Raw genomic sequence first — 22,277 nt, 5'->3', positions numbered from 1 at the left:
TCATCTCAGATTGGTTTCTTGAACATGACAATGAGTTCACTGTACTCAAATGGCCTCCTCAGTCACCAGATCTCAATCCAATAGAGCATCTTTGGGATGTGGTGGAACGGGAGATTCGCATCAGGGATGTGCAGCCGACAAATCTGCGCCAACTGTGTGATGCCATCATGTCAATATGGTCCAAAATCTCTGAGGAATGCTTCCAGCACCTTGTTGAATCTCTGCCACGAAGAATTGAGGCAGTTCTGAAGGCGAAAGGGGGTCCAACCCCTTACTAGCATGGTGTACCTAATAAAGTGGCCAGTGAGTGTATTTAGTATGTATGTAGTATGTATGTATGTTGTATGAATGTAGTATGTATGTAGTATGTATGAATGTTGTATATATGTAGTATGTATGCATGTAGTATGTATGTTTTTTGTTTTTTTACATTCAACACATTAGCCGGATGATGGGACTACTACTGTCCCATCATTGGCTAATGTGTCAATCACTGTCATTGTAGCAGGCATTGCCTGATGGGACTTGTAGTCCCATTGGACTATGCCTGCACACACACAAGACCCCCAGCAGGCCCGCACAGACCCCCAGCAGCCAGCACAAGCCCCCGGCAGGCCCGTACAGACCCCCGGCAGCTGGCACAAGCCCTCGGCAGGCCCATACAGACCCCCAGCAGTCGGCACAAGCCCCCGGCAGGCCTGTACAGACCCCCAGCAGCCAGCACAAGCCCCTGGCAGGCCCGTGCAGACCCCCGGCAGCCGGCACAAGCCCCTGGCAGGCCCGTACAGACCCCCGGCAGCCGGCACAAGCCCCCGGCAGGCCCGTACAGACCCCCGGCAGCCGGCACAAGCCCCCAGCAGGCCCGTACAGACCCCCGGCAGGCCCGTACAGACCCCTGGCAGGCCCACACAGACCCCGCCCGCTCACACAGACACGCACAGTGTCCGCCCACGCACCGCCCACACTCTTCCCCCCTCCTGAACTGGATGTGCAAGTAAAGAAAGGGGTTTTTTTCATTCCGATATTTCTGTCCCATTGACTTGAATGGGACTTTCCGGGATCGGAATCGGTGATACCCGATGCTTTTTGGATATCGGCCGATCCAATCCGATCCGATATTTTTCAATATCGGGTGGTATCGCTCAACACTACTCATTAACTGTCGTCAAGCACAGAAACCATCCACAAACTTTTCCTTCCTTCCTTTTGATGTCTTATGGTCAATTGCTAACCCGTGCATCTGCTGCAGCTGAAATTCCATTTGACATGCTTTTTGAATATGTCTAGAAGGTGAGTGTAATCTAATTTTACCACCTGTCATATCTCTTGGATAAGACCCTATTTTAGCGCTGATCTCTCGTTCAGAGATATATGGGTGAGACAGATTATAGATGGATTTGTAGGTTAGTGTTAGTAGCTTGAAGCGGGTAAGTTGTAGAATTGGGAGCCAATGTTGGGATTTGCAAAGGGAAAAGTGGAGGAGTAGAGAGGAGAGAGTTGGGCGTACTTGGGCAGTTGAGTTAAATTGAAGAGGTGCAATGATGCGATGATGCGATGGGGGATGATGACGTTGTAGACTCCACATGGAATTAAGGCCATCCGAGTGATGTGGGCAGTTTGGAGGAAGAGGTGATGGTCACACTGCCTCAACTACAGAACAAAAGAGGTAGCAGGGTGCAAAAGCACAGCAGCTGGCCATTAGCCAGTACATCGGCTGCTAATGCCCACCATGCCTACGAACTCAGCATACCAAAGCCATCTCAAAGCTGCTCACTGACAAGACACAGCAGGATTGCACACTGTACTGTCAGAGAGTGAAGCAAGGCATAAATGTTCTTAACCTGAGCGCCACCTGCATGACGAGGTATCTGAATGCAAATCACGAACTACAGTGGATTACACACCTGAAAAGCCAGGAACAATCTGAGACTCTTCCTTCTCCCTCTTGTGCTGCAGTCTCGGCTTCTTATTCCAACTCACACATGATCTATAAAGGGGTAGCAATACTCTGGGATCACGGAGACCACAGTATGTGGATCCCAGCTGCCTCTACTTTTCCAGGCGGGCCATCCCTGCTCTGCATGAAAATTTTGCTGACCAAATTAGGTGTGCACTGCTCAACTGCATCAGTGACAAGTTCCACATAATTACAGATATGTGGACCAGAAAGCATAGGCAGCGATGTTATGTCTCCCTAACTGCTCATTGGGTAAATGTGGTGGCTGGACCTGAGGCAGAAAGTTTTTTGGCTTATGTCCTACCATCACTGAGGATCGATGGATGTTTTTTGGATGTTTTTGCGTCCATGTTTTCCCCTTCTCCTACTCCGCATCCTCATCTGGTCAACTGCAAGACCAACTTCAGCACAGGCATAGGAAAATGACTGCAGGCTTTTCTGAAACTCAACTTTTCGGGGGTAAAATCCAACACCGTGTGGGAGATGTGAACAGAAATTAAACAACAGGCCAATGAATGGTTTGTGTCTCTGAACCTCAAGCCTTGGCTGGTGGTGTGCGATTGTAAGAAGATGAACCTAGGCAGAGTCAGCGGTTTCCGGTACCCTTTAAGGCCAGAACTATCGGGACTGTCACCACTGTTGACGGAGGAGGCTTCTTCTGGGAGGGACCTTCCTGCTGAACAGCAGGGGGCGCTGGGTATATAAGAAGGACTGAGCGCGGGAACAGGTCAGACTTGGAGGAAAGGCATCAGGAGAAGGTTGACTCCATCTCCGCTGCTGCGGCTGACAACTCAACGCTGTTCATCCCTCAGCGTGCTGACTATAAGATTGACTTTGACGCTATTGAGTTATTATCTGACCCTGTTCTTCTGGACAGCCCTATCCTGTTTGTGGTATCAGGATAAGCTGCCTAGAGAACACCCCAAAGGACCGCCCGCTGCCACTGTCTGTGAGCGTGCCAAAGACTCGTGTTTGGTGCCATTCCTGAGGAATCCACATAAAGAACTGTTTCCACGTTCCAGCGCACTCAAGCCAAGCAGGACCGGATCCATCCGCACCGTCGGGAGACAGTGATTCTCCTTCTTCCATTGCAGAGCTAGAGACTTTGTCCACGATTTGCGTCACCATCGGGAGATTTTCCAGCCTTTCACCTGCAAGAACCTCAAGCGATAAGTTACCTTATTTCTGTATATCTTATTCTTGAGCATTGTGTTTGTGTGCAATTCCCACCACTGCTGTACTATTCTTGCCTCCCTGCATGGAGTATTACTTGTTAATTAACTGTTCAGTAAATCTTGTTATCCCCTTCTCTGCCACCGGCTCTTCACTGCATCAAATGAACCTTAGTCATTTTACATGATAACGGGTGAAATCTCATAGCAGCTTTGGGCCTAGCCGGTGTGACGAACATCCCTTGCCTGGCTCAAGTGCTGAATTTAGTGGTGCAGAGCTTCCTCAAAAATTATCCCGAGATCTCAGAGCTGCTGCTGCTGAAAGTGGGGGTCGAATGTGCGGCTTTCGGCACTCTCACCCTACTACTCACCTGTCTGCACTGCAGCATCTCTTCTCCTTTCCGCTCACAGCCTCATATGCAACGCACCAACAAGGTTGAATTCAACCTTGCATATTCTGGAGAGAATGTGCATAACTATCCCACTTTTATGCCTCTTGAAAAAACACTTCAGGCTATGATGGATAAGGTGATGGCACGGTATGAAGAGGAGGAGGAGCAGGGACTATTCTCACCATTATCAAGCCAGTAATCCACACATGGCTTGAAGGGTGGATTCCTGTACCAACATTAGCCAGGTACACAACTGTTTAGCCAGGGGACAGTTTTGGAGGATGAGGGTGAGGAGGAATGGTGTTCACAGCATGGTGGCACTCAAAGCAGCTTACAGGCATTACTGTAGTGTGGCTGGGGGACACAGAGGCCACAGACGATACACCTTTCACACAGGACAGCTTGTCATTGCCTCTGGAAAGTCTGGCACACAAGAGCAAACACATGCTGTGGTGCCTGTGCAACGACCACCGAGTTGCACGGAATGTTACAAGTGCTGATTACTGGGTGGCCACCCTGCTGGATTGCCACTACAAGGACAATGTACCATCCTTACTGTACACACAGAGGCTTTTTTTGAATAGTAATCCCACATAGACGGATGCAGAGTTCACATACAGAGCCTGTTTTGCAGAGTACACACACAAAACCTAACACTGTCCCCCACTCAAACTACGTCATTTCCCTACGCTAATCATATCAGTATGGAGATGCCACCCGAGGTTTGGTGGTTTTACAGGCCAGGTCACTTGGTGCGCTGGCCAATCACAGCCTTGCCAAAACTAGGCATGACAGTGATGACTCCGGAAGTTCCCAGAGCGCTGCAGCCTTTCAACAAATGTTATTCGGCATCTGAACCAGAAGAGTACAGCAGACTTCATGAAAAAGCATTTGTTCTGAGTTCAGCAGAGTACAAACCATGAATTTTATCATTCAGGTTGGTTCATCTCTACTTATAAAACCTATGCACTAAATGCAAGGGCTGCCAAAAATTATAAGGAGGGACTTCAATAAACTCTGGAAGATATGTAGAGGAGAGCCACAGAATAAATCAATTGACAATTGTTAAAAGAGTGTGAGTTTTAAATTGTAAAAAGATTGGGACTTATACATTTTAAAAAGATTGTACAAAGAGACCAAATGTGTCAATGAATGCATGGAAAGAAGCAATCTTGTTGTTGACTGTGGAAGAGATATATGTGACCAGAAGGAACACTCATTTCCATCAGATGATACTGACTATTGAAAATGAGAAATACAACAAGATGGGACAAAGCAAGAACTTGATTTGGCCTCAAAAACCTTATTTGGTTGATTTTTAAAAGGTTGTGAATTGGATTGGATTGGATAAAGATTGGAAGATGAGGCCCTCTCCCACGGCTACTGTGTACACACGCATATACAGAGAAACTGTGAATGGTCATTAAATCAGTGCACTTTGCCTTCTTTGTGTATTTCTGTCGACAATAAACAGAAAGAGCCTGAATCTGTTAATGAATACATGGAAGGTTGAGGACTGTGGAAGAGATGTATCTGACCAGAAGGAACACTCATTTCCATCAGATGATACTCATATGAGAAGTGATTCATAACAAGATAGAAAAAAGCAAGAACTTGACTTGAATGAAATTAAAGCTGATGGTGAGGTTGGTGATTTACAGTATTATGGGTACTCTGCATCAGGCAGTATTAAGTCACTGTGCATATTAGGTCACTGTCCACAATGCTGTGTTATGGGTACTCTGCACAAAGCTGTATCACAGATACTCTGCTCCAGGCTGTATTTGGTCACGGAGCACGAGGGTGTATTACAGGTTCTCTGCACCAGGCTATATTTGGACACTGTGCACCAGGATGTATTACAGGTACTCTGCACCAGACTGTATAAAGTAGCTGTGCACCAAGCTGTATTATTGGTACTCGGCACCAGGCTGTATTAGGTCTCTGCACACCAGGCTGTATTATGGTGTAGTGCAGCGGTGTCCACACCGTTCAGTACTAAGGCAGTGACCCAGGAAAGTTCAAAACAAACATATTTCATGTCCAAAAATGTACACAAAATGAAAATCATATGGTATCCTCCGGATCGCAGCCGGGGTGTCAAAACAGACCATATCCGAGACCGGTTGCCGGGGCGACTGCACTCCTTGTCACGCTGAGGGGTGCCAGGCATTCATTTTTCTTGGCACTCTGTTACCTCACACAAGCCGGCTGTTGCAGAGTCACTTGTGTGGCACCCCTGAGGGTCCAGTCGACACAGAGGTACTGCAACTCACCCAGAGGTGTGGTATCACACAACCAGGTAAGGTGGAGACACCCGACCAGATTCCAACACCCACATCCCACACACACCAGTGGTGCAGCAGAGCACCCTTTATGGCCTCTGCTTGGAACACGAAGAGTGCTGGGAGGTGGGCAGAGCGTAGCTTAGAGCAGGAGTAGGATAGAAAGCAAGAGCAGATTCCCTCTGAGGGAGGGAAGGAGAAGGACGTGTCTGCAGCAGCTCTTGTAATGAGAGACTGCTGGACGGACTGCAATATAAGAAAGCTCTCTAACGGAAAGAAGATTCTTCTGGGACATGGCTGGAGTGTACTCCCTGTGGATACCTTCTCCACGCTTACATGACCGCCTGGGGCCATGGACCGGGTCACTGCCACTGTGACACATCCCTTTAAGACGATCGGCCCGATACTGAGTATCCTACGGCCTCTGGGGCGCGTCACTTGCACTACCGCTTGCAAACAAACACTGACACACCCAAACCCTTTATTGCAGTGTTTTTTAATGGAATCTGTAGCCATGGGCCGCTAGTAAGACCCAGTTGGAGGGAGCTAATTACACCACTACCATCCTGTAGTTTGTTCCAAAAATAAAAGCCCATGCCGGGTTTTCTTAAACTTTTATTCTGTCTTGCAGTCACAGCTATACTTGTGACTGCAAAGCACTCCAGCGGCCTTAATATGCACATCCTGGGGATACATAGCGTTCCTCACATAAAATACCCATCACTGCCTCACATATGGGTACTCTGCACGAGGCTGCACCCCTGACGAAGGAGATTTTCCGAAACGCGCGTCGGGGCGCGTGCTTTAGGCATACCGCTCTCACCACTGTCTGTCCTCTTGCCTTTCAGGTAATACATTATGTTACATCGCGCTGTATATTTCATTGTATAGGCATTGTATTGGGGTATGTCCCATTAGTATATCGGTCCCATCATTGCATGGTCAATTGCCTTGTGGGCAGCGCACTGCGCTGTATTGTGCTGGATTATCTGGGCCGGTTCCTCTTTCCTCCGGTTTTCAACAGGCGCCTTATTACCCTTTGCGCTTTTTTGTGCTGGGTCTGTATTTGATTCGGCCCATTTTAATTGTGCAGCGTTGCCCAGCATGTGTGCTGCCTGATTCCTGGCTTTGGCCCACTTCTACTACATAGCGCTTTGTATGACTTCTTTCAGTGACCGTTTATATAGTCATTATATGGTGCACGTTTATTATCTGTTTTATTAGTGCACCATTACTTCAAGAACATTGGATTTATCTCTATATTTAGCTTATTGTTTACAGCGCCATTTCTATTATTTTTTAGCACCTTTTGTGTTAGTTCAGCAAAGAGCTTTGTTGTTATTTTTATTATGTTTTTGATTTTACCATCACTTTTGGTATATACATATAGACACAATTTTTTTCACAGCATTTTTTGCATTATTTACTAATATTGGTCTATATATACACATATATTTAACTTTTATGATTTTTATTGTTTATTGTTATTATCATCACTTCACTATTTATTACACCTATTATATATGTCTTTTTGCTGTTCTACATGGGGAACATTACATATGCTTTATCTGAACTATTTTTGCTGTACAGTGGTGATACCATTATACAGTAAGTATAGATACTTGTTGATTAATTCAATTAGCGGTTTTTCTTGCCTTTTTTTATATATATATATATATATATTTTTATTGCCGTTGTTGTTGTCTGGCCAAATTTACAATAAAGGCTTATTTTATTATGTATGTTTTATTTTTGTTTTTTTATACATTTTCATTATTCTGATTCTCTCTATCACATCACTAGTTTGTTTTGTTCTTACGAGGCTGTAATAAAACACTGTGCACCAGGCTGAATTAGGTCACTATGCACCAGGCTGTATTTGGGTACTCTGCACTAGGCTGTATTAGGTCACAGTGCACTAGACTGTATTACAGGTATTCCGCACCAGGCTTTGTTAGGTCACTGTGCATCAGGCTGTATTTGAATACTCTGCATTAGGCTGTATTAGGTCACTGTGCACCAGGCTGTATTACGGATACTCTGCACCAGGCTTTATTGAGTCACTGTGCACCATTCTATATTGCAGGTACTCTTCACCAGGCTGTATTACGTCAAGGTGTAGCAGCCTGTGTTAGGCCACTGTGCACCAGGTTGTATTTGGTCACTGTGCACAGGGCTCTATTACAGGTACTCTGCATCAGGTTGTACTACAAATACTGTGCTCCATGTGGTATTAGGTCACTGAGCACCAGGCTGTATTACGGGTACTCTGCACCAGTCTATATTAGGTCACTGTGCATCAGGCTGTAATACGGATATTTTGCACCAGGCAATATTAGGTCACTATGCTCCAGGCTGTATTTATGTACTATACACCAAGCTGTATTAGGTCACTGAGCACCAGGCTGTATTATAATTAATCTGTACCTGGCTGTATTAGGTCACCGAGGACTAGGCTGTATTATGGATGCTCTGTACCAGGCTATATTAGGTCACAGTGCACCTGGATGTATTAAAGGCACTTTGCACCAGTGTGAATTAGGTCACTGTGCATCAGGCTGTATTATGGGTACTCTGCACCAGGCTGTATTAGGTCACTGTGCTCCAGGCTGTATTAGGTTACTGTGCACCAAGCTGTATTTGGGTACTCTGCACCAGACTATACAAGGTCACTGAGCACAAGTCTGTATTACAGGTACTCTCCATCAAGCTGTATTAGATCACTGTGTTTCAGGCTGTATGATGGGTACTCTGCAGCAGGCTGCATTAGGTCACTGTATACAAGGCTGTATTTTGAGTACTCAGTACAAGGCTATATTAGGTCACTATGCATCAGGCTGTATAAGGTCACTGTGCAGCAAGCTGTATTTGGGTACTCTGCACCAGGCTGTGTCAGGTAACTGTGCCCCAGGATGTATTAGGGTACTCTGCACCAGGCTGTATTAAGTCACTGAGCACTAGGCTGTATTTTGGTACTATGCACCTGGCTGTATTAGGTCACTGTGCAGCAAGCTGAAATTTGGGTACTCTGCACCACGATGTATTATGTCACGGAACACTAGGCTGTATTATGGGTTCTTTGCACCAGGCTGCATTAGTTCACTATGCACCATGCCGTGTTAGGTCCCTGTACAGCAAGCTGTATTTGGGTGCTCTGCACCAGGCTGTATTAGGTTACTGTGCTCCAGGCTGTAATATGAGTACACTGCACCAGACTGCATTTGGTCACTGTGCTCCAGGTTGTATGACGGATACTCTGCACCAGGCTATATTAATTCACTGTGCACCACTCTTTACTACGGGTACTCTGCACCAGTTGGCAGCAGATTATTCAGGATACTCTCCAAGCATGTAAGAGCAGAGCTTCTTTATTCAAAAACAAACATGAACAATATATGATAAGCTTAAAAGATCAGGAATAAATCTTTTGTGTGTGTCTCTATCTCTGCAGCATCTACAGCAGGCTGCTTCTTTCATATACAGACATTATTATTATACATTTATATAGCGCCATTTATTCCATGGCACTTTACATATGAAAAGGGGAAATATAGACAAGTAAAATAAACATGTGTAGGAGAAAGGACACATAAGTACAGAAGGAGAGAGGACCCTGCCCGCGAGGGCTCACAGTCTGCAGGGATGGGAGAGGATACACTAGGAGAGGGTAGAGCTGGTTGTGCAGTGGTTCAGTAGACTGAGGATCATTGCAGGCTGTAGGCTTGTCGGAACAGGTGAGTCTTCAGGTTCTTCTGGAAGGTTTCTGTTGTTGGTGAGAGTCTGATGTTTTGCTGCAGAGAGTTCCAGAGAATGGGGGAAGCACTGGAGAAGTCTTGTATGCGGTTGTGGGAAGAAGAGATAAGGGGGGAGTAGAGACATAAGGGAAACTGCTACCTTGGATCTAATCCTTATAAATAGGGAGGAAATGGTTGAGGATTGAGGAGGTAAGAGTGGCTGGGACCCTAGGAGGTAGTGACCATGCTATTTTGGAATTTTGGATAACTAGAGGAGGAAGACCTGTGAAGACTCAGACTTCAAGGTTAGATTTCAGAAAGGCAGATTTTAAGGGACTCAGAAAGATAATTGGAGGGATCCAATGGCTGGATATTCTTAAGGACAAAAATGTCCTTGAAGGATGGGAAATCTTGAAAAAATGAGATTCTCCAAGCACAATCATTAACAATTCCAAAAAGAGAAAAGAATAGGAAGCATTTAAGGAAACCAAGATGGTGAATTGTTGTGAATTCGCTTTCTGCCCTACCTCTGGTTACTAGTGAAGGTAGTGGAGCTGGTTATATTGACAGAGGGGTCGCGAGTTCTCTTTCTGGGCTCCCTCTGGTGCTTACTGGAGGTAATGGAGCTGATCTGATTAACAGATGCTTGCCACCTGATAATGAGGAGGACGATTGGAGATCTGGAGTCTCTGACTGGATTTAAGACAGCCGACTCCCTCTATCCCTGCTGGTGATTTTTTCCTGCCTCCTGAGGTCTTACTTTTCAGCTCAGTCCTGCATGCTCAGCTAAGTGTTCTTTTGCTATTGTTCACATTTGATCTGGTTTTGTCTATTTCAGTTTTGTGTGGTCAGCCAGCTCCGGCTGGGGCTGTGCTGAATCTCCATCCACATGTTCCTGCTTGTGTCAGTTTGTTTTTGTCCCTTATTAGATTGGCCTCTTTTTTGCTCTGCTTTCAGAATATACCAGAGTGCTGATATAGTGGGCGAAGTCGTGTGACTTCAGTATTTTTCTATCAGACGTGTTGGACATTTTTTGCAGGGTTTTTTGCATGATTGCAGACAGTGTCTTTCCTTTCCTGTCCTGTCTAGTTAGTGTGGGCCCCATCGTTTACTCAGTCTATTTTCCTACCTGCGTTTGTGTTTTCATCTTGTCTCACTGACAATATATGTTTGGGGGCTATCTATTCCTTTGGGGTCTGCTCTGGGGCAGTTTAGATTTCCCCTTTCTTGCTTTAGGCTTATTTAGTTCTCCGACTGTGTCGAGGCATCTAGGATCATCGTAGGTACGCTCCAAGGCTACTGCTAGTTGTGTGGATACGATCAAGGGTCTGCAACCACAGATTCTAGAGCACTCAAAAGCAGGAAAGAATTGTAAACAAAAAAAAAAAAGTGTCAGAATTTTTTCTGGGGCCGTAGGAGGATTTTTTTTTTCTAATGGAGATCAAGCAATTGTCTGATCATGTTGAATAGCTCACTGCTGCTGAAGTGTGGGGAATTTCTGCCTATATCGCTCAATCATCTGCTGTTGAACAAAAAATCCCTACTCCTGATGTGTTTTCTGAGGATCGGTCTAAATTTTTGAATTTTAAGAATAATTGTAAACTAGTTCTTGCCTTGAAGCCTAACTCATCGGGGAGCTCTGTGCAGCAGGTTAAAATTGTCATCTCCTTGCTGCGCAGCGATCCCCAGGATTGGGCTTTTTCTCTGACACCTGGAGATCCTATTCTGACTAATGTGGACGCATTTTTTGAAGCCTTGGGGTTGTTATATGATGAACCTAATGCTATTGATCAAGCTGAGAAAACCTTATTGGCATTGAACCAGGGTCAGGATCCTGCAGAGTTATACTGTCAAAAATTCCAAAAGTGGGCGGTTCTTACTAAATGGAATGACTATGCCCTAGCAGCTCTCTTTCGGAAGGGTTTGGCAGAAATCATAAAAGATGTTATGGTGGGATTTCCTGTTCCCTCTGGTCTTGACGATTCTATGTCATTAACCATTCAAGTTGATCGGCGTTTATGTGAACGTAAAACTACACGAGAGGCGTTGCTGCCTTTTGAATGAACGTCTAAACCCATGCAATGTGATAGGGTTTTGTCTAGGGCGCAACATCAGGAGTTTAGAAGGCGTAATAAGCTGTGTTTTTTCTGTGGAGACGCCTTTCATACTATTTCTGTCTGCCCTAAATGATGTTTTACCTTTCTCTTGGTCAGCTGCCGCCAGGTGTATAGTGGACAAATGTTTCTGAGCCCTCCTGCGAAGCTCTTGTGAAGTTTGTCCAACATATATTTTGTTATAGGTGCAAACGATGGCATAAATCACCCCCCTTGTTTTGCAATTCACATATGTCCTTAATGGATCTTTCTTAGAGGTTATCGGGTCCACGAAAATATCCCTTGTGGGAGACATACATGAACAAATACTGCAGTCCTCACAGGGACTAATACCCCTATCAAGCCTAATAGTGGGCCTAACGAAGTGACTCTGAGTCAGTACGTCATGTAAATTTGGGGCCCTTCTTGATGTAAGAAGTGGCCTTTCTGATGTCACAGCAGCAGTCTGAGCATCAGTCCTCAAAATAGGCCAATATTTGGATTTTACCTGATGCCAGCTGCTGTTAAAATCAGTGACAAATTTGATTGGTGGATCCTGATTACGCCTCTTTGTGGAGAGAAGTGATATCTGGTCCTGTCCCTTTGCCCGTTGAAAAGCTTTAGATATAATTCTTTGAAGATAGCCCCTCTGCCGAAATCTGTTGGTAAGTTGACGTGCCTGGAACAAAAAGTCTTGGTCACGAGTGCAGTTACGTCTTATACGTAAGAATTGACCAACGGGTACACCCATCTTGGTGTCATGGTTTGAACAGGGTTCTTGCCCTGCACTCACAGGGTTAAGTGTTCGTGGCCTCTTTCTGGATCTGGGAGGGGTATTTATACTCACTCTTTACCAGGGCTCTCTGTCAGCTATACTGTTGTTCTGGTGTGTCTGACCCCTGGTGTGCGTGTATGCTGCGTTGCTTGTTTGCTTCCCGTGTATGACCCGGCCTGTTCCCTCACTCTGTACTCCTGTCTCTCGCTTTGGTACTACTGTCTTCTCCGGTTCTGACCTCCTGGCTTGGCTATCGTTACTCCGTTACAGTTTGTCCCTATTGTACCGTCTATTGCCCGTTCTGGTTTTCTGACCTATTGCTACGTCCTGACTATCCTTTCTGTCTAAACCCCATGGTACTGTATTGCTATCTGGTGCTTTGACCCTGGCTTCATCTGGTTTCTGTCTCTGTCTATGCCCCTTGGTAACATTGCCCCGTAGTTACCTTTCTAGGAGTTTCCCTGCAGCTCCTAGATCTGTGGAGCTTAGGCCACGCCCCCAGCAGTCATGTGCTTCAGGTCCTGATACTCTGAAGCAAGCATCGCCACCGCTGCTGCCCTGCTCCACAGGTATCTGTGAGTACTGTCTTTGTACTCAGGACACCCGCACTGGCACAGTGAGCAAGTGCAGTGCGGTGTTCCTGACATTATAGCTGACCATTTCAGTTTTTTTTTCCCCCTCTGAGGAAAAAAAAAAAAAAAAAAGTGTGTTATCGTCATGGATCCCATACAAGCTTTGGCTGATCAGGTCAAGCACCTGACCCAAATGTTCCACAAACTTAATGTGGAACAGCGCACGATGGCCCAGACCCAGCAACAGTTGGTGGATACGGTACAGGGGGCTGCCGCTACAGGGGATTCTTGTGCTGGGGATAGAGATGTGTCATTGGCATTCCCAGAATCTCCAGTCAAATTGCCAGACCTTTTCTCAGGGGATAAAAAGGAGTTCAGGTCGTTCAGAGAAGGATGCAAGCTTTTTTTTTCTCTGAGACCCCGCTCTTCCGGGGATGAGTTCCAGAGGGTGGGGGTCGTCATTTCCCTACTTCGGGGGGCTCCACAGGCATGGGCTTTCTCTCTCTCTTCCTCTGCTCCTGAACGCATGTCTGTGAATTTGTTCTTTGAGGCTCTGGGGCACATTTATGATGAGCCTGATAGAGTGCGTCTGGCAGAGGATATGGTGATGAATGTGACACAGGGAAGGAACTCTGCTGAATGGTTCTGCTCTGAGTTCAGACGCTGGGCAGCGGAGGTCTCCTGGGATGACGCTGCCCTCCGGGGTTTGTTCTGCAGAGGCCTGTCAGAACGTTTGAAAGATGCCCTAGCCCTTCATCCTCCACCGGATTCTTTGGAGGACGCTATGATCCAGGCTGTCCGCATGGACCGTAGGCTGCGGGCAAGAGGGGTCATGCTGCAGGAGACCCCTTTATTCTCCAATCTGAGAGACTCTGCATCTAGTCCTGAGCCCATGGAGGTTGGTGCCACATCATTGGAGGAAAAAGAGAGGCGACACCGAAGAAACAACCAATTGTGCTTTTACTGTGGATCCGCTGGACATTGGAGAAGGAACTGTCCTTATTGCCCTTCTTCAGTGAAGCCGTCAGGAAAACGACTGAGTCTGGGTAACAATCGAGGAGGTTGCCCAGACTCCCAGGTACCCTTTTACTCGCTTACTAAAATTCTGCTTCCGGTGGAACTGGAACTTACAGGCGGTCCGGTTGGGACTACCGCCTTTGTTGACTGTGGTTCTTCTATTAATCTGATCGATGCCAAAGTGGTGACTTTTCATAAGATAGGGACAGTCAGGTTAAAAGATCCTGTTAAAATCGTGGCAATTGATTCTTCTCCTATCACCCAGGAGGGAATTTGTTTCATGACTGATACCTTTTCTCTGAAAGTGGGTTCCACTCACGTGGAAAAATTAAGATGTTTTGTCATAAATAATCTGCCGGCTGGACTGATACTGTGTATGCCTTGGCTTCAACGTCACAATCCTACTTTTGACTGGGTCACAGGGGAGATCATTCAGTGGGGTTGTATGGCTAACGGTCTATGTTGTAACTTGACAACTCTTGTCACCCCAGTAAAATCTGTGTCAGTGTCGTCTGTCGATCTGGAAGGTATTCCGGAGTGCCTGAAAGATTTTGAAGACGTATTTTCTGAAAGTGAGGCTGAGGCGCTACCACCACATAGACCCTTTGATTGTGCCATTAATCTAGTCCCTGGAGCCAAGTTACCCAAGGCTCGCCTGTTCAATTTGTCCGGGCCCGAACGTCTAGCCATGAAGGAGTACATTACTGAGAGTCTCCGCAAAGGGCATATTAGGCCTTCTGTTTCACCTGTGGCAGCGGGCTTCTTTTTTGTTAAGAAAAAAGATGGTGGTTTGCGGCCGTGTCTCGACTTTCGGGAATTAAACAAAATTACTGTGAAAAATACATACCCTCTCCCCCTAATTCCTGATCTATGTAACCAACTCACCGGGGCCAAGTGGTTCTCTAAACTGGATTTACGTGGGGCATATAACCTTATAAGAGTCCGTGAAGGGGACAAATGGAAAACAGCATTCCTGACGACTGAAGGGCTGTTCGAAAACTTGGTTATGCCCTTTGGTCTCACCAACGCTCCTGCTGTTTTTCAGAATTTTATTAATGTAATTTTCTCTAATTTAATCGGTCATTTTGTGGTTATCTATTTGGATGACATTCTGGTGTACTCGGTGGACAGTCAATCTCACTTGCACCATTTGCGGATGGTTCTCATGAGACTGAGGGAGAATCATTTGTATGCCAAGCTGGAAAAATGCTCATTTTTCATGCAAGAAGTATCCTTTCTGGGGTTGATTGTGTCAGGGGAGGGGTTCCGCATGGATCCTAAGAAAGTCCAGGCTGTTACGGAGTGGGTGCAACCTCATGACTTGAAAGGGTTGCAACGATTTTTGGGTTTTGCCAACTTTTATAGGAAATTTATTAAGGGCTTTTCGCAGGTGGTAAAGCCTCTAACGGACCTCACTCTCAAGGGAGCTGATGTAAAAAATTGGTCTGTAGCTGCAAAAAACTCTTTCATGACATTAAAAAAGTGCTTTTCTTCAGCCCTTGTATTGGTACAACCCGACCCATCAAGACCTTTTGTCGTGGAGGTTGACGCCTCGGAAGTGGGGGTGGGGGCAGTTTTGTCTCAGGGCCCTCCTACCCTTACTAACCTGAGGCCTTGCGCCTTCTTCTCTAAAAAATTTTCCTCTGCCGAGAGAAATTACGATGTCGGCAATAGAGAGTTGTTGGCGGTAAAGTTGGCTTTTGAAGAATGGAGGCATTTCCTGGAGGGGTCTGTTCATCCCATTACAGTCATCACTGATCACAAAAATTTGACCTATATCGAGTCTGCCAAGAGATTGACCCCCAGACAGGCTCGGTGGGCGCTTTTTTTTTCTCGTTTTCAGTTTACCATCACATTCCGCCCGGGATCTAAAAACATCAAGGCTGATGCCTTATCCCGAAGCTTTAATTCGGTGTCCCCTCCAGAACCTCCCTCCTTCATTCTTCAGCCAGGAGTAGTGGTGGCCGAAATCTCATCTGAGTTACAGAGAGGGATTTTGGAGGCCCAGGCTCGGGCTCCTGGTGGTAAACCCCCGGGTAAATTGTTTGTACCGGAACGTTTCCGTCTCGGACTTATGCAGGAATTTCATGATTCTGTGTTGAGTGCTCATCCTGGGATTGCAGCTACCCGGGGGGCAATTGCAAGGGATTTCTGGTGGCCCTCTATGGTAACAGATATTAAAAAGTTTGTGACTGCATGTGGGGTGTGCGCTCGTTCTAAAAGTTCTCAGGTCCGGCCGGCCGGGGAATTGGTGCCTTTGCCAATTCCGGATAGACCATGGACACATTTGTCCATGGATTTTATCACAAATCTTCCTCCTTCCAGGGGCAACTCGGTGATATGGGTGGTGGTGGATAGGTTTTCAAAACAAGCTCACTTTGTACCTCTCCCCGCATTACCATCTGCCGAAACCCTGGCCCGCTTATTTATGCAGCATATAATTAGGTTACATGGAGTGCCTATGAATGTGGTGTCAGACAGAGGGGTACAGTTTGTAGCCAGATTCTGGAGGGCTTTTTGCAAAAAGCTGGGGATTTCGTTGTCCTTCTCCTCTGCCTACCACCCAGAGTCTAATGGACAGACGGAGCGCACGAACCAATCGTTGGAGCAGATTCTGAGATGCTTGGCCTCTTCCAGGCAGGAGGACTGGTGTGAGGTATTGCCCATGGCAGAGTTTGCATTCAACGGTCGTGTGAGTCAGTCTACTGGGAAGTCTCCTTTTCAGGTCAACTATGGCTTTAACCCACATTTTGGAGAGTTTTCCCGTATGGATTCAGGTTGTCCTGGTGCTGAGGATGTGACACAACGTCTTAGAATTCTTTGGAGGGAGGTTCAGAGGAATATTTCCAAGGCCCAGGAAAACTATAAGCGGTTTGCTGACAGGAGGAGGGGGCCAGGTCCAGCATTTGCAGTAGGGGAGGAGGTGTGGCTATCCACCCGCAATATCAAGCTTAAGATACCTTCTATAAAGCTGGGCCCCAAGTTTATTGGCCCATACAAAGTTGTGGAGGTTGTTAACCCAGTAGCCTACTGACTGCAGCTGCCCACCTCCTTTAAAATTTCTAATGTCTTCCACAGGTCCCTGTTAAAGCCTGTGGGGACAGTGAGAGAGGATCCCTCATCAAATGCTCTGCCAGTGCTGGTAGAGGGGCAGCTGGAGTATGAAGTAGGGCGCATTGTTGACTCCCGGTGGGTGCGCCGGAGACTCCAGTATCTGATACTTTGGAAGGGGTACTCTCTGGAGGATCGGTCATGGGTTCCGGCCAGTTCGGTGCATGCCGATCGTCTGGTGCGGGCTTTCCATGCCAGATACCCAGACAAGCCTGGGGGTCCAGTGGCCCCCCATTAAGAGGGGGGTACTGTCATGGTTTGAACAGGGTTCTTGCCCTGCACTCACAGGGTTAAGTGTTCGTGGCCTCTTTCTGGATCTGGGAGGGGTATTTATACTCACTCTTTACCAGGGCTCTCTGTCAGCTATACTGTTGTTCTGGTGTGTCTGACCCCTGGTGTGCGTGTATGCTGCGTTGCTTGTTTGCTTCCCATGTATGACCCGGCCTGTTCCCTCACTCTGTACTCCGTCTCTCGCTTTGGTACTACTGTCTTCTCCGGTTCTGACCTCCTGGCTTGGCTATCGTTACTCCGTTACAGTTTGTCCCTATTGTACCGTCTATTGCCCGTTCTGGTTTTCTGACCTATTGCTACGTCCTGACTATCCTTTCTGTCTAAACCCCGTGGTACTGTATTGCTATATGGTGCTTTGACCCTGGCTTCATCTGGTTTCTGTCTCTGTCTATGCCCCTTGGTAACATTGCCCCGTAGTTACCTTTCTAGGAGTTTCCCTGCAGCTCCTTGATCTGTGGAGCTTAGGCCACGCCCCCAGCAGTCATGTGCTTCAGGTCCTGATACTCTGAAGCACGCATCACCACCGCTGCTGCCCTGCTCCACAGGTATCTGTGAGTACTGTCTTTGTACTCAGGACACCCACACTGGCACAGTGAGCAAGTGCAGTGTGGTGTTCCTGACACTTGGGATGTGTTGGGTGAAAACTATGGAACTTCAATAAGGAGTTACTTGCTGTTGATTTACGAAAAAGGTTGGTAATCAAATGTTGGCCATCGACTTCAAATGTCAAATCTAGAAATGTAACAGAGGTGTTAGAAATGGAATGTGTCAAAAAGATATTATAAGAATTAACATTGAGACTGCTCAAGAATCATTTGCAGTCTTCCTCCGTACCTCTCCAGATAAAGAAAAGGTCGTCGATATAGCGATGCCAATGACAGACCTGGGATTGAAAAGTCTCCAATGGATAAATGGTGTTCTCCTCCCACCAGCCTAAAAAGATATTAACATAGGCCAACGCACATTTGGCCCCCATTGCCACTCCCAATGTTTGTAAATAAAATGTCCTATCAAAGAGAAAAAATTGTGATGGAGGACAAATCTGAGGTGTTCAAGAAGAAATGCATTATGTCGATAGTCCATTGGACCAACCTTATTCAAGAAGAAAGTAACAGTCTCGATGCCATTGTCATGACTAATGTTGAAGTAGAGTGACTCCACGTCACATGTTACCATACAGAACTCCATAGGTAAAGAAATATGACAGCAAATGTCAATAAAATGGGCAGAGTCCCTGACAAATGAGGGCAAGGAAAGCACAAAAGGCTGTAGAAAAAAAATCCAAGTATTTGCCAGCTTTTTCACATAGACTCCCTATGATGGAGATGATCGGCCGACCTAGGGGGTTTTTGGTTGTCTTTGTGTACTTTTGGCAACATATAGAATGTTGCCGTAACTGGGTTGTCCATCCACAAGTACCGCTTCTCACTGTCAGTGATGATACCGTAGCTATGGGCTTAGCAAAGCAGTCCCTGAAATTTAGAGAGGAATACATGTGTGGGATCAGAAGGCAACTTTTGATAAATACAAGAGTTGCTCAGTTGTCTACTAGCCTCCTTCAAGTACATTTGTATGGGCCATAAGACGACATTTCCCCCTTGTCAGCTTCCTTAATAATTGTCTCCTTGTTGTTCTTAAGATGAAAGCACGTTTCTCTAGTGGTGTCAAATTAGGCATGGTACACACCTGAGGGGACATTGAAGAAATGTCACGTTTGACCAACTCAAAGAAAATTTTGATGGCGGGAACCAAAGAGAAAGAGGGAGCCCTGGAAGACTTATTCGTATATGGAAATTTTCTCCTATTAGTCACAGACTCATTTTCCTCGAGCAATTCCAATAAATCTTGAAAGGCCTGACATTAATCCGATGGAATGGACTGTATCAGGTCTGGTTTCTTATACATGACCTGAAAAGTAAGGTTCCTGCAGAAAAGATCTAAATCTTTGAATAAAGAAAATTTGTCAATTTTATGAGTGGGAATGAAGGTCAGACCCCTTTGTAATACAGATAATCCTGCAGGTGATAAAGTATACTCAGATAGATTAATCACCTGTAAATCGTTAGATGACATCCTAGAGTCACACTCTAAAGGAGCCAATACAGTCCCCGTATTTTTTTTGCTTCTGGTTTGGTACGTATGTTGATATGGAGAGGCCTGACCCCTGTAACAGCTTGGCTTTCTTTTGGCGATTCGTATTTCCCCTACCGCGTCTGGTCGGCGGTCTATTTTGCTTCCGGTTGAGGATAAAAAATCACTGGAACTAGCCTCCATAAGGGAAGGTTCGGTTCCAGGAGGCGGGGAATTATTCCTACTTGGACTATGTACACGAGCATTGCCCTTATGTTTCCACCTATAAACCGTCTGTTGCTCATAATCAGTTTTGTCCCTTTGAAATTTACTGCGTTTCCTTGACGTCACCTCAGCCTCATATTTATCAAGAGATTCTTTCAATTTGGTCTTGAATGTATTGACCTGAGTGGCCTCAAATTTGCTAAGCTTAGTTTCTAAATCTTTTATCTGTGTTTTGGTGGAAGCAAACAGGGACCTGTCATGGTCTAAAAGCATATTAATCAGTATACCAGAGCAACATTCCAGACCCTGCTCCCAGGTCTGCTGGAAAGCAGCAGAGGGTTCCCAAGCTGGAAAAATAGAAATACGCAAGCCCTGGGGCACAAACCCGCCTTTAGATACTCTTCCAGACTTCTGATGTTCCACCAAAGCCTAACTCCCATTTTATGAGCTTTAGTAAGCTCTGTACAGAGGATATAAAAACCTGAGTCAGATACAGAAGTGTCCACCATTTGAAATGGATTGGATGGTTGAGCCCACCAGGCAGCCTCTCTGGCATCATCCCAATCCATGACTGACCACCAGTACAACCAATCAAGAAATATAACAAATATAGAAAATATGTATAGACAACATTAAAATAAATGTGTGCTACCCTGAGAAAAGACCCCTGGAACACAGAGGAAGACAAGTACATGAAATGCAAAAGGAGGGGTGCGCTACTGTCATAGCTCAATCTCCAGTGGAGTGCAATACCTAGCCCGTAGGCAGAGAAGCAAAAATGCTTATGCGTCCACGAGTTCCAGGTGTCTTTGCTATGCATCGCTCCGCCTCTCATGTTCCACCAAAGCCTAACTCCTGTTTTATGAGCTTTAGTAAGCTCTGTACAGAGGATAGAAAAACCTGAGTCAGATACAGAAGTGTCTACCGTTTGAAATGGATTGGATGGTTGTGCCAACCAGGCAGCCTCTCTGGCATCCCAATCCATGACTGACCACCAGTACAACCAATCAAGAAATATAACAAATATAGAAAATATGTATAGACAACGTTACAATAAATGTGTGCTACCCTGAGAAAAGACCCCTGGAACACAGAGGAAGACAAGTACATGAAATGCAAAAGGAGGGGTGCGCTACTGTCATATCTCAATCTCCAGTGGAGTGCAATACCTAGCCTGTAGGCAGAGAAGCAAAAATGCTTATGCATCCACGAGTTCCAGGTGTCTTTGCTATGCATCGCTCCGCCTCTCTGATCATTGGTATAGGTATTTAAACCTACTCTTTTCAATATGGAACTCACTTCCCTTGATGAAGCCGCTAGTCAAAGCGGCGATACGCGTGGGGCCTGCCCACCACCCCTTTTCTTTAATCCCTTTGGGACTCTTGCTGCTCTGACCTGTGTCTGGTGGTTCCAATTTGCTCATTATGCATCCACTGCAATTTTGCAATCTCAGCCATGGTATAACCATTCTTGGGTGCCTTTTGCAGTAGGCAATTTCATTCTGTGGTTAGTTCCACATGCTTTAGGGTGGTTAGGATTTACATTTTTTCTTACATTGATTTATTATATGCTTGATATCAAGTCTGTTTTTCTGCCTTATCTTTGCCTGCAATGTACATGGCTGTCTTGTTATATAGAATTGCATGATATGTGCCTGTTTATGGGTGGCTAAATGTTTTTAGATTATTGTATTCAATATGAAATAAAGGTTTTTTATTGACTATTGGGATGTGCATACCATCATTAGCCTAGTCTTTTTCTCCTTATTTTTGATTCAATCAGAGGCTGGAAAGACATCTGTCTGGGATGATTTAGTGAATCCTGCTTTGAGAAGGGGGTTGGACCAGATGACCCAGGAGGTCCCTTCCAACTCTACCATTCTATGAATCTATGACTCGGATACAGGAAAAACAGGAAATATAGTCACATGCTATCCCTGTGTGAGCTCCGGGAGTTTTTTTGTTCTAACATTATGAACAGCATACAAACTAGCAACTAAACATTCATAGACAGGACTGTAGATGTTGCAAAAAAACATATTCCAACAGCACCAGACTATATTAGGTCACTGGGCTCCAGGTTGTATTATGGATACTCTGCACCAGGTTGTATTAGGTCACTGTGTTCCAGGCTGTATTTGTAAACCCAGCTTTCTGACAGTGGGCACTACATTGCTATCCAAAAGCTTTTGCTTTGATAATCTTCAGATTTCATGATGCCTTGCACAAAGTCAAGGTACCCAGTGCCAGAGGCTGCAAATGAACCCCAAGACATATTTGAATCTTCACCAAATTTGACTCTAGGTACTGTGTTCTTTTCTTTGTAAGCCTCATTCCACTTTCAAGGGGGAGGGAAGAAAATTCCAAGGTACAACAAAGGGTCATGATAAAATTGCTTTATTCAGAATGCAGGGCAAGTTGAAGGAGGCACAAATACAATGCTGTAAAACCATGAAAACATCACCCACGATAAGGGACACAGTGGCCCATGTTGCCAGTACTGCACTTAGATATAATTATGCTAATAAAGAAAAAATATGGTGACTCATAATGGTGGGTGCAATGCACATGACATAAAGCCAGG

Source organism: Dendrobates tinctorius, unplaced genomic scaffold, assembly GCF_039654945.1.
Source record: "Dendrobates tinctorius isolate UK_male_01 unplaced genomic scaffold, ASM3965494v1 ptg000064l, whole genome shotgun sequence".
NCBI classification, from domain to species: Eukaryota; Metazoa; Chordata; class Amphibia; order Anura; family Dendrobatidae; genus Dendrobates; species Dendrobates tinctorius.
This window is presented reverse-complemented; position numbering follows the sequence as displayed.